The 12,767-nt window shown below is 39.5% G+C and overlaps 1 protein-coding gene across 10 annotated transcripts in view; it reads left to right on the top strand.

Moving 5' to 3' along the window:
* Positions 1 to 12,767, top strand: part of GTF2A1L (general transcription factor IIA subunit 1 like) — a 409,851-nt gene that overhangs the window by 10,347 nt on the left and 386,737 nt on the right. The window lies entirely within an intron of this gene.

Here is a 12,767-nt window from a genome sequence, read left to right on the forward strand (position 1 = left end):
ACATATATGACGATTGCAGTACAGTACATGCATCAATAAGTGGGAAAAGGTAGTGCTTCACTTTAACTACATTTTCGCTTTACATACATGCTCTGGACCCATTGCGTACGTTAATGCAGGGTATGCCTGTTCAAAATCCTCTCCTAACTGCTGTGCTGTATGGCGGCTTGTCCTGACTCAACGTGGACCTCCGAGACGCCGCGCAGAATTCCTGGATACGTTTGCAGTTGCCTCCAACCTCTTCCTCACGGACCTCCAAGTCGTGTGAGATTGCGGGAGTGACGTCAGCGTGATGTTAGATCCGTTGACGGGGGGGGGGGGGGAGGGGGTGGGGAGGGGATAGCGAGGGAATAATTTCAAGCAAAAGTCTATAGATATTCATAACACTTTCAATGCTGATAATTCGGGGATATAAAGAGAACTAAAGTATAAGATAATATTATAGCCTCCACCCTACGTATTTCGTCTCAATAAAAGACTTCATGAGGGGTATATAATTACATAAACTTGCAGAGTAAATTTATAGGCGGATCTAGCCCCCAATAGGTTAATTAGCTTAGCCAATCATGTAAATCCCTGCAAACACAAATAAAAACACATAGTGGATATCGAAAATACAATTTAAACCCATATATCTATAAAATACAAAACAACATTCTTATATATTAATCAAATTTAAACAGACAATTTTAATACAGTAGTTCATAAAATATTAATACAATGTACTATATATTTGTATGAATTGCAAAGAATATACCATATATACATTAATAAATAAACTATATATATATATATATATATATATATATATATATATATATAAAAATAAATATATATAAATAAATGAAATTCTGTATTATAAAATATAAAAATATATTTGAGGCAGAGCGAGACAGGCTATAACTAAAAAAGACAGTCTGAGAGCTGGAATAGGCATAAATTATAGGGCACCCCCATGCAAGTGTAAACCTGCATATTAAAATAATTGGACACTGATACAAGTTTTGTTATTTCGTCTGTGTACCAAAATAAATTCAAGTTACAGTTAAATAATGAATATGGGCTTAAAGTGCAGTCTATCAGCTTTCATTTGAGGGTATTCACATCCAAATTGGAGGAAGGGTTTAGGAATTACATCTCTTTAAATATGTAGCCCCCTCTTTCAAAAGTAATTGGACAATTGACTCAAAAGCTGTTTCATGGACATGTGTGGGCTATTCCTTCGTTATTTCATCATCAATGAAGCAGGTAAAAGGTCTGGAGTTGATTCCAGGTGTAGCATTCACATTTAGAAGCTGTTGCTGTGAACACACAATATGCGGTCAAAGGAGCTCTCAATGCAAGTGAAACAGGGCATCATTTGGCTGCAAAAAAAAGAAAATCCATCAGAGTGAGAGCATGAACATTAGGAGTGGCCAAATCAACAGTTTACTACATTCTGAGAAAAAAAGAACGCACTGGTGAGCTCTGCAACACAAAAAGGCCTGGACGTCCACGGAAGATAACAGTGGTGGATGATCGTAGGATCCTTTCCATGGTAAAGAGAAACCCCTTCACAACATCCAGCCAAGTGAAGAACACTCTCCAGGAGGTAGGCATATCATTATCCAAGTCTACCATAAAGAGAAGACTTCACGAGAGCAAATACAGAGGGTTCACCACAACGTGCAAACCATTCATAAGCCTCAAGAATAGAAAGGCCAGATAAGACTTTGCCAAACAATATCTAAAAAAAAGCCAGCCCAGTTCTGGAACAGCATTTTTTTTGGACAGGTGAAACTAAGATCAACCTGTACCAAAATGATGGGAAGAAAAAAGTATGGAGAAGGCTTGGAACGGCTCATGATCCGAAGCATACCACATCATCTGTAAAACACGGTGGAGGCAGTGTGATGGCATGGGCATGCATGGCTTACAACGGCACTGGGTCACTAGTGTTTATTGATGATGTGACGAAAGACAGAAGCAGCCGGATGAATTCTATAGTGTATAGGGATTCAGCCAAATTCAGCGACGTTGATTGGACGGTGTTTCACTTTACAGATGGACAATGACCCAAAACATACTGCGAAAGCAACCCAGGAGTTTTTTAAGGCAAAGAAGTGGATTATTCTGCAATGGCCAAGTCATTCACCTGATCTCAATCCAATCGAGCGTGCATTTCACTTGCTGAAGACAAAACTTAAGGAAGAAAGACCCACGAACAAACAACAACTGAAGACAGCTGCAGTAAAGGCCTGGCAAAGCATTACAAAGGAGGAAACCCAGCGTTTGGTGATGTCCATGCGTTCCAGACTTCAAGCAGTCATTGCCTGCAAAGGATTGTCGACAAAGTATTAAAAATGAACATTTTATTTATGATTGTGTTAATTTGTCCAATTACATTTGAGCCCCTGAAATAAGGGGACTGTGTATGAAAATGGTTGCAATTCCTAAACGTTTCATACGTGGTGGCGTACAGAGCTAATATTATGATAATTGTGTCGGTGTCCAATTATTTCCGGTGTCCAATTATTTCCGGACCTAACTATGTGTTACTGCATAAAGACACCCAAGTCTATATCTGCATTGAGACCAAGTGGAGCTAACGTTTTCATTGTATGGATCCACCTGGTCTCCAACTTGGAGATGGCATTAATATTATCGCCTCCTCTCCAACTGACAGGTAACTTATCTATTCCAATAAACTGAGTGCCCGTGGGGTCACAATTGTGTTGTTCACAGAAGTGCCTTGACAGTGTGTTGTAAGAATCCTTTTTGGATGTTTGTGATGTGCTCAGCAAAGCTTAGCTTTCTAGTAGTGCGCCCTATATATTGTTTTTACAGGGACACTGTACGAGATAAACAATTTTTGATGAATCATAATTAATGAAGTGTTTTATATTGTATTTTATTCCTGTATGAGAGGATGAGAAACTCCTAACCTGTTTAGAACTATGGGGGTCCAAGTTAAACATTTTACACCTAAAGGCATTTGTAAAAGCCTTTAATGTCCAAAAAGGTAGGTGGAAGTAACTTTGTGGGAGGGTTTGAGGCAACTAGGTGCCACATGTTTTTTTTTAATGTATCATCTTTGGTGAATAACACCTTTTTGGAATTAGTAGAAGAAGAGACTGCAAATGGAGTCTTTTAAAACTTTTTAAAACTAAAGGCCAATATTTTCTAATAGCTTTTTTGATTTGTGAAGCTAATTGATTATATTGAGTGATGAAGGGAATATTGAATTTATTTTCCAAGTCGTCAGCATGTCCGACCTTTTTTACATTATATTTCAAAATATCTTTCCTATCGATATTCTTTATTTTAGAGTATGTCTGATCTAGCGTAGTTTTCTTGTAGTTTTTGAATTTGTCAAGCATAAATTCAGCTTGTTGTTTATACACGCTTTTGTTAGTGCAATTACGCTTAACTCTTCTTTATTCCCCTTGGGGATATTGTCAAGCCAAATACTCAAATGGTTACTCTCCGCCTCTGTAGTTGAGACAACTTACCGGTTTTATGGTAATTTTTGGTACAGATATTACCATTTTCTATATAGATAATCAGGTCAAGAAATTCTATATTAGTGCTGAACTTAGAAGTGAAGTGAAGATTAAATGTATTATGATTAAAATAGTAAAATAATAATGATAGTGTATTAGAATCACCCTTCCAAATAAAAAATATATCATCCACATAAAGTGTCCATAGTACTAGGTTTGCACCGACTCATGTTTGGACCAGATGTTTTGAACTTCCCACATTCCCATTAGGAGATTTGCATGGCTTGGTGCAAACCTAGGACCCATGGCGGTGCACTTTATCTGTAAAAATTACATATTTGTGTGTTAACGTTAATTTAATAAGAGAAATTAAAAATTCAATGTTTGCTCCAGTGAACAAACCCTTGTGTTCAAAAAATATTTTACTGCTAAACAACCATGTGCGTGATTAATTAACGTGTAAAGTGAGGTGACATCACACGTGACTATATATTGACTCAACCAAACAATATCTTGTAACATATTCAAAATGTGAGTAGTGTCCTTGAGATGTGATTTTAAGTTTCTTGACCGACTTTTGTAAGAAAAAATCTAAATATGCTGACAAGTTGGAAGTGCTGGACTGAACACCAGAAATAATAGGCCTACCAGGAGGATTTAACGGATCTTTATGTAACTTGGGTAAATAATAACAAAATGGGTAATGTAGGTTTTTTGATGAGTATAAATTCAAACTCCTCCTTAGTAATAAATTGCTTTTTGAGTCTTAAAACAAGGAGATTCTCAAGTTCATACAAGTAATCCTCTGTTGGATTGTTAGTCTTAAATACGTATTTGTGTCATCCAGCAGGAGGGAGTGGCTCAGTGAGTAAAAGACACTGACTGGCACTGAGAGTTTGAAGCAGGGGAGCCTGGTTCAATTCCCGGTGTCGGCTCCTTGTGACCTTGGGCAAGTCACTTTATCTCCCTGTGCCTCAGGCACCAAAAACATAGATTGTAAGCTCTACGGGGCAGGGACCTGTTCCTTCAAAATGTCTCTATAAAGCGCTACGTATAACTAGCAGCGCTATACAAAAACATGCTATTATTATTATTATTATCGAGGATCACTAATCCCCTGCCCTTATCGGCTGCTTTTATTACTATTGTATTATCAACTTTTAATTCTTTAATTGCTGAGTACTGCTTTTCATTAAAATTTCTGTTAATGTACTTATTTTGCTTGGTCATCTTTTCCAAATCATCTTGTACAGGCATACCCCGCATTAACATACGCAATGGGACCGGAGCATGTATGTAAAGCGAAAATGTACTTAAAGTGAAGCACTACCTTTTTCCCACTTATCGATGCATATACTGTACTGCAATCGTCATATACGTGCATAACTGATGTAAATAATGCATGTGTAACAGGCTCTATAGTCTCCCCGCTTGCGCACAGCTTCGGTACAGGTAGGGAGCCGGTATTGCTGTTCAGGACGTGCAGACAGGCGCATGCGTGAGCTGCCGTTTGCCTATTGAGCTAGGTGTACTTACTCGCGAGTGTACTTAAAGTGAGTGTCCTTAAACCGGGGTATGCCTGTACTAACTTTTCGAACAGATCTAGCAACCTCCTTTTAGACAGCTTGGATAAAATTGTGACCTTTTTTTTAAAAGGAGTGTGATGTACTTCACTGGTGATAGTCAGAAGAATATTGACAACATTAGATGCTGTATGTACTTGATGTTTAAAAAAATATATTTTTTTAAGAGGGTGGATACGTACAAATCTTGTGTGTGTGTGGTATGTATGTATGTGTAAAGAACTGCTTACACATCTGAGTTTGGTATGCCATACAATTATTGTAAAATGTATGTTAATGCATGTATTTTGTAAAATTAGAGTTGGTTGCAGTGACATTTAGTACATGATAGACAGACAGAGCCCCTATATATAGCACTCTGATCCAGTGTGAAATGGTGAGATTCTTAAAATAACTTTATTAAATGACAATGTCGTTAAGATATTGGGGTTTAAAACAATGATTAAATGATACCAAGTGATTCTTACTCTATGGATAAGTGTGTCCAATTGAGTGTGCAGTGGTATATATAAATGTCCAGTGTTAGGATAACTCACTGGCCCTAGCAATCCTCTATAGAGTGGGTTAGCTAGGGTTCTTGATGGAAGTAACGGCAGTTTGAGCCACAGATGTAGTGCCCCTGTAATGTTATACTAGTAGGTGCACTCGTGAGTGGGACCTGTACTATGCTGTGTGTATACTGCAGCTGATAGTATATTATAGATTCGTTGTAACAGATCTAGGTCTAAGTGCACCTAATGTGTTGTTAATTGCACTCACTTAAGTTATAGAATATGTAATTTTAGCTGTGTGGTGCTTAACACATGTATATATATTCCAGGTATATGATGGTCTAGCTGGAGTAAATACTAGTATTGCTATATATATTACAGGTATATATAGTGGCACTGCTGTAACTTGTATATGCTTATACTGAGTTATCAGCTGGGTACTACTCCTGGTAGGGTTTATATTCCGGTCAACTTGAAAAACCTTCCCCTAGTAGGGTATGTACTTTACATGTGTGGTGGTGATCTGGCACTTGAGGTGTTAATACCTGTGTTGGGTGCCGTTTTGCTCTATGTATGACCCCCTTGAGCTGATTGCTGTAGTGGGGGGTTAGCATTCAGGCTTCCTATATTGAAATGGTATTGTATTGCCAGTATTACTATGTGCCGTTGCTGTGTGGTGACTTATAAGATCATTGGATCTTATTTTAGTCCATTACTGTGCACGGGCTGAGATACACTGACTTTCTAAGTCTGACTGAGTCAGTGTACATGAACTCCGCCTCCGCGCGTGCACGTGGTCACGTGTTCGCCGACGCGCGCGTTTCGCGAGTGCTTTGTCAAGGCTAGGTAATCAGAGGGTTTCCTATGTCTTTGCAAAGTATTTATAGCGCTTGGATTAACCTGTAGTAACCTCATTCACTGTTAGCGCATGCGCACTGTGTGGCTGGTAGATGACTGACATTTTAACCAGCGATCTGTATTCTTTTGTGTGAGAGACCTTTGAACTCTCCAAGGATCACATAAGCCTACTCAACAAAGGACTGTCATTCTCACCTTCATCCAATATAGATACATGTGAATGGGTAAAGGATACAAATCTATTCAGTAGAAAACTAAAACTACACAAATTTCATCGCCTACGAGAACAGAGAATAAGCCAATCCTTAGATATTCCTCCCCCTAATCTCCAAGAGAGTGAAGCCATCAATGACCTGAATTTCCTCTTAGAGGAGTCGAACAGGAACCCAGGAGAGGGACCGTTCACCCAACTAAGACCAAAGTCTAGGTTCCTACCGTTTGGGGACAGATTTGCCAATATAGACGTATTTTGTGACCTTGTAACCAGAGATCTCGAGAATCGACCCAGGTTCAGGATGACTGATAATCTGAGCAACACTGAAAAAACAGCTCTAAAAGAACTAACATCAAATACGTCTATAACAATAAAACCAGCGGACAAAGGTGGGAACCTAGTCATATTAAATACCTCAGACTATAAGGCCGAGAATCTAAGACTCTTGTCAGATAGAACCTGCTACGAAGTTCTCGGGAGGGACCCCACCTCAGAGTACCTGAAAGAACTACACAACATTCTAGATAAAGGACTTAACAATAAAGTCATCACGCAGAAAGAGTATGACTTTATACTCAACAGAAATCCAAGAATAGCCACCTTCTACAGTGTACCCAAGATACATAAACGTAAGATGCCCCCACCGGGCCGCCCGATAGTATCTGGAATAGGAAATGTCTCTGAGAACGCAAGCAGTTACATAGATCAGGTTCTAAGACCATTTGTGGCATCATTGCCGTCGTACCTGAAGGATACAAAGGATGTCCTCCAGAGACTTGAAGGTATAGTAATCACACCAGACACAATTCTAGTAAGCCTAGATGTAGAAGGGCTTTACACTAGCATCCTACATCATATAGGCCTAGAAGCCACTAACCACTACTTGCAAACCAGAGGCAGACATTTTTCCACCCACTCAGACTTCATGATAGAACTATTGAGGTTTGTCCTCACAAGGAATTATTTCCTGTTCAACACCAAAATCTACCACCAAATACAGGGGACTGCCATGGGCACGAAATGTGCACCATCCTATGCGAATCTTTACCTAGGATGGTGGGAGGCCAAGTACGTTTTCGCTGAAGAAATGGAACTATACACATCACACGTCGTAGTCTGGACGCGCTTTATAGATGACGTGTTCATGCTGTGGCAGGGCACACCAACATTGCTAAAGGAATTCATTGGTATCCTAAATCAGAATGAACTCAACCTACGTCTCACTCTCGAATACGACTATAAATCCATCTGCTTTCTGGATCTACAACTAACAAGAGGGAAAGATAATCTGATAGAAACAACTGTCTATCGCAAACCAACATCCACAAACAACCTTCTAGAGGCCACTAGCCACCACCCTAATACTCTAATTAGGGGCATACCAGTAGGCCAATTCCTACGACTCAGGAGAAACTGCAGCACGACTGCAGAATTTGAAACCCAGGCCAAATCAATGGCCCATCGCTTCAAAACAAGAGGATATAGTAATAAATGTATAAAAACAGCATACAAGAGAGCCAAATACTCTCCACGTTCCAACTTACTAACTGATAAAACACCAACTAATGAAACAAAAGTGATACGTTTTATTGGCACTTATAACAAACAGTGGAATCTAGCCAGGGAAGTTTTCAAAAAACACTGGCATATCCTGGAGGCGGACGATGACATCAAGGAAGTCATCCCTGCTCACACATCAATGGTAAGCAGAAGAGCAAGGAATCTTAAAGACATCCTAGTCCATAGCCACTTTACGGAAACCCCCATTCAAACATGGCTACCACCCAAACCGTCCGGTAGCTATTCATGCCATCACTGTAAAGCATGCCAAAACATTACAACAAGCAAAACATTCCAGAATTGGAACAACTCACAAACATATCAGATCAGGAAATTTATTACTTGCCAAAGCTTTGGCGTAATCTATCAAGGCCTCTGCAAGTGTGGGAAGATCTACATAGGCAAAACGAAACGCCAATTCAAACAGCGAGTTTTAGAACACATTGGTACTATACGTAACAATGTAGATACCCCACTGGCGAGGCACGTTAACTCTTGTCAAGAAGGAAACATCAAGTCTATACTCTTCACAGGAATAGACCAATTCTCCTTGGGACAGAGGAAAGGTGACATAGACACTGTGCTCCTACAAAAGGAAGCACGATGGATCTATAACCTTAAAGCTCTTACACCCAAAGGCCTCAATGAAGGATTTGTTTACAGTCCCTTCATCTAAACTCTTCAGCACATCTGAATGCTAGAGACCGCAAGGAATGCAAAATACAAATAAAAATAACCCATACTGCAATAATGCATTCCTTGTCTATACACAATTAGATACAGCTCTATGTGTCTCATTACTTGCCACTCAATACACTCATACATCATACAAGGAATTGCCAAAAATACAAGTAAATAACCAGCCTAAGACAAACACAAATAAATTTCATTATTAATTTATTTACATAACAATGGTGTCACAACAGTGAAAGTTCATAGCAACAAACACTAGATGACAAACAGTTAATATATACTTAAGTGTACTGTCACAATATACAACTTCAGCAGCATGTCACAGCTCTAAAAGGTCTCTCACACAAAAGAATACAGATCGCTGGTTAAAATGTCAGTCATCTACCAGCCACACAGTGCGCATGCGCTAACAGTGAATGAGGTTACTACAGGTTAATCCAAGCGCTATAAATACTTTGCAAAGACATAGGAAACCCTCTGATTACCTAGCCTTGACAAAGCACTCGCGAAACGCGCGCGTCGGCGAACACGTGACCACGTGCACGCGCGGAGGCGGAGTTCATGTACACTGACTCAGTCAGACTTAGAAAGTCAGTGTATCTCAGCCCGTGCACAGTAATGGACTAAAATAAGATCCAATGATCTTATAAGTCACCACACAGCAACGGCACATAGTAATACTGGCAATACAATACCATTTCAATATAGGAAGCCTGAATGCTAACCCCCCACTACAGCAATCAGCTCAAGGGGGTCATACATAGAGCAAAACGGCACCCAACACAGGTATTAACACCTCAAGTGCCAGATCACCACCACACATGTAAAGTACATACCCTACTAGGGGAAGGTTTTTCAAGTTGACCGGAATATAAACCCTACCAGGAGTAGTACCCAGCTGATAACTCAGTATAAGCATATACAAGTTACAGCAGTGCCACTATATATACCTGTAATATATATAGCAATACTAGTATTTACTCCAGCTAGACCATCATATACCTGGAATATATATACATGTGTTAAGCACCACACAGCTAAAATTACATATTCTATAACTTAAGTGAGTGCAATTAACAACACATTAGGTGCACTTAGACCTAGATCTGTTACAACGAATCTATAATATACTATCAGCTGCAGTATACACACAGCATAGTACAGGTCCCACTCACGAGTGCACCTACTAGTATAACATTACAGGGGCACTACATCTGTGGCTCAAACTGCCGTTACTTCCATCAAGAACCCTAGCTAACCCACTCTATAGAGGATTGCTAGGGCCAGTGAGTTATCCTAACACTGGACATTTATATATACCACTGCACACTCAATTGGACACACTTATCCATAGAGTAAGAATCACTTGGTATCATTTAATCATTGTTTTAAACCCCAATATCTTAACGACATTGTCATTTAATAAAGTTATTTTAAGAATCTCACCATTTCACACTGGATCAGAGTGCTATATATAGGGGCTCTGTCTGTCTATCATGTACTAAGTTATATGCCCTTTGCAGCACCATTTCCTATGCTACATATCTAAGCTGTAGCGGGGGTAAACCATAAGTGTATACTGCAGTGACATTTACCCATCTCTGAAAGTTACCATAGGCTCCACCCCCACTGGCAGCCATATTAAGTCTAAGGAGGAAAACAGTATGGCCTGGGTTTACAAAGCTTCTATAAGGTGTTCTGATGAGGGTTACATCATAAATATCCGCCAAAGAGATTTTGTGTAGGCAAACAGCACAAAATATTGAAAGAGGAGGCCTCCTTATTTCACCTCTTGGACATGAGAAACTTCCCACAATTTCACTTAACCCCTCCACAGATGATGCCATAAAAATAAGTGAAGCACCTGTTATTGAAGGCATTTATTGTAACACCACGCCAAAACTTCCACAATGGCTTTTTATGTAAATTATTGCATTACTACTGTTCGGGAAAGGGACTTTATATGCATTTGTAGATCTATACTGTATCTATATCTATATAATTTTAAGTTATGGTGGGTGAAAAAGGCAACAAATAACCTCCACCTGTCTAAGACGTGAATGTGCTCACAAGTGATAAAGGCTCTTCATTTAACCTGTCACTATTTTCTGAGATGCTCTTTGAGTTCCCCGCCCCACAGCAATGAAGTAGCTTGTTGTATCGCACTACAGTGTGACCTTTTTGTCTAGTAAGGATATATTAGACATGGATTCTTGTTTGTTTCTGAGACTAGTGTTTTAATGGAAAATTCCTGCGCAATTTTGTGCTTCTCAGTTTGTGCAGGGATTAACTGCGTCAGGTACAAATTGATTGAATTTTAAGTTGTTCTCTACTGGAGGTAGGAAACACACTTTATCTCTTGCTTTGCAGGTTGCTTACAAAACATTTACTGCAATGTTTCTTATTTTGTGATGCCATTTGCTGTTGCTCTTCATTTTGCTGGTCCAAGGGCCCAAGCCCCCTGGAGTTGTATCATTTTGTGCTTGTTGGTCAATTTACAGATTAAGTAAAATGAAGCTGCTTTGGTTTGATAGCAATACCACACAATTCCTCTCCAGAGGTGTATAGTAAGAGTTGACCTTAGAAGTATTATACAGTATTGCAGTTCTTTTTTAGAAAAGCACAGCGACAGCAAAATTGCATGCCTTGTTGATTGGACTGTCAAGCTCTTCTGTTTTTCCTTTCATTTAGAGTACTGTGTGACCAAATACATACTCCCATCCTTTCATATTTTAAAAGGTGTTTTCTATCTTGGTGTGTTGGTAAGCTCAGAATGTTTCTCTGCTTAGTTGACAGGTCTGCAGTTAAGTTTGTCTACTTAACGAACTTACAGTATTGTGGTACTTCTGAAGCCTTTTTTTAATTGACTTCAGCTCAGAGATCTTAATCTTTTTGCTAATTTTCTAAGGTTAATCGCATTAACGGTGAGCCCCACCTGAATGGAATAGGAAGACTCTTCTTTTCCACTTGAGTCATTGATGTTGCGATCATGTAATTACCACCGAATTTGATCACTTGATTGGGCCTTCTGTAAAATCGTATAGCCCTTGGGTGCAGTGATCCTTCCAACACTGAAAGTGCTAAAATAGTTTTTTTTTTTTAAACTTTGTTTATTTGCGGTTTTTAAATGTGGTACAGAAAAACAAGACTGGGACTATAGGGGCATACAGTGCATACGCATAAATACAGTATGGAAAAATGTCGCTTTTTGTGCGAATTGTGGTGATGGAGTAAATCATAATCCAGATATTGACAATATGATTAAATAATAAAAATACAAAACAAATAAATGTAGTTGAGGGGGGAGAGGGGAAGGAAGTAACCTTCAACTTTTTTCCCTTCAAAATGTACTATTTTTACCCTTTTTGTGCTCTGAGAACCCTATTCTTTAGATAGTGGCAGGCCTTGCTAACCTATAGTAGGATTGCCCTCCCGTGCAAACCACGGTCCCAGGTCTGGGAGTTTTTGTAACATTTCTCCCTCAGGAATGCTGTATGTTTTTCCATTACCAAGATGTCATATCCTATGCTTTACCATAGTTAGAGTAGGAGCGTCTTGCTTTTTCCAGGACGCTGCAATGCAGCATCTTGCGGCCGACATAATGAGGGATTTAACTTGGCAGGGGCTCCTGGAATGTCTGGGACTGGTCTGCCCAAAAGGGCCACCAAGGGAATGGGTCTCGGATTAACACTTAATAACCCATTTATATATTGGAAGACCTGTCTCCAAAGAAGGGCCAACATCGGGAACTCCCATCAAATGTGACATTGAGCTGTTTTGACCGCACCTTTTGAAGCATGTTGGTGAATGGGAGTTATCTATGGCATGGAGCCTGACCAAAGTCATGTACTGTACCAGCGCAATAGTACTTTGTAATAGTTCTCCT

The sequence above is a fragment of the Ascaphus truei genome, chromosome 4 (genome assembly GCF_040206685.1).
Source record: "Ascaphus truei isolate aAscTru1 chromosome 4, aAscTru1.hap1, whole genome shotgun sequence".
Lineage (NCBI taxonomy): Eukaryota > Metazoa > Chordata > Amphibia > Anura > Ascaphidae > Ascaphus > Ascaphus truei.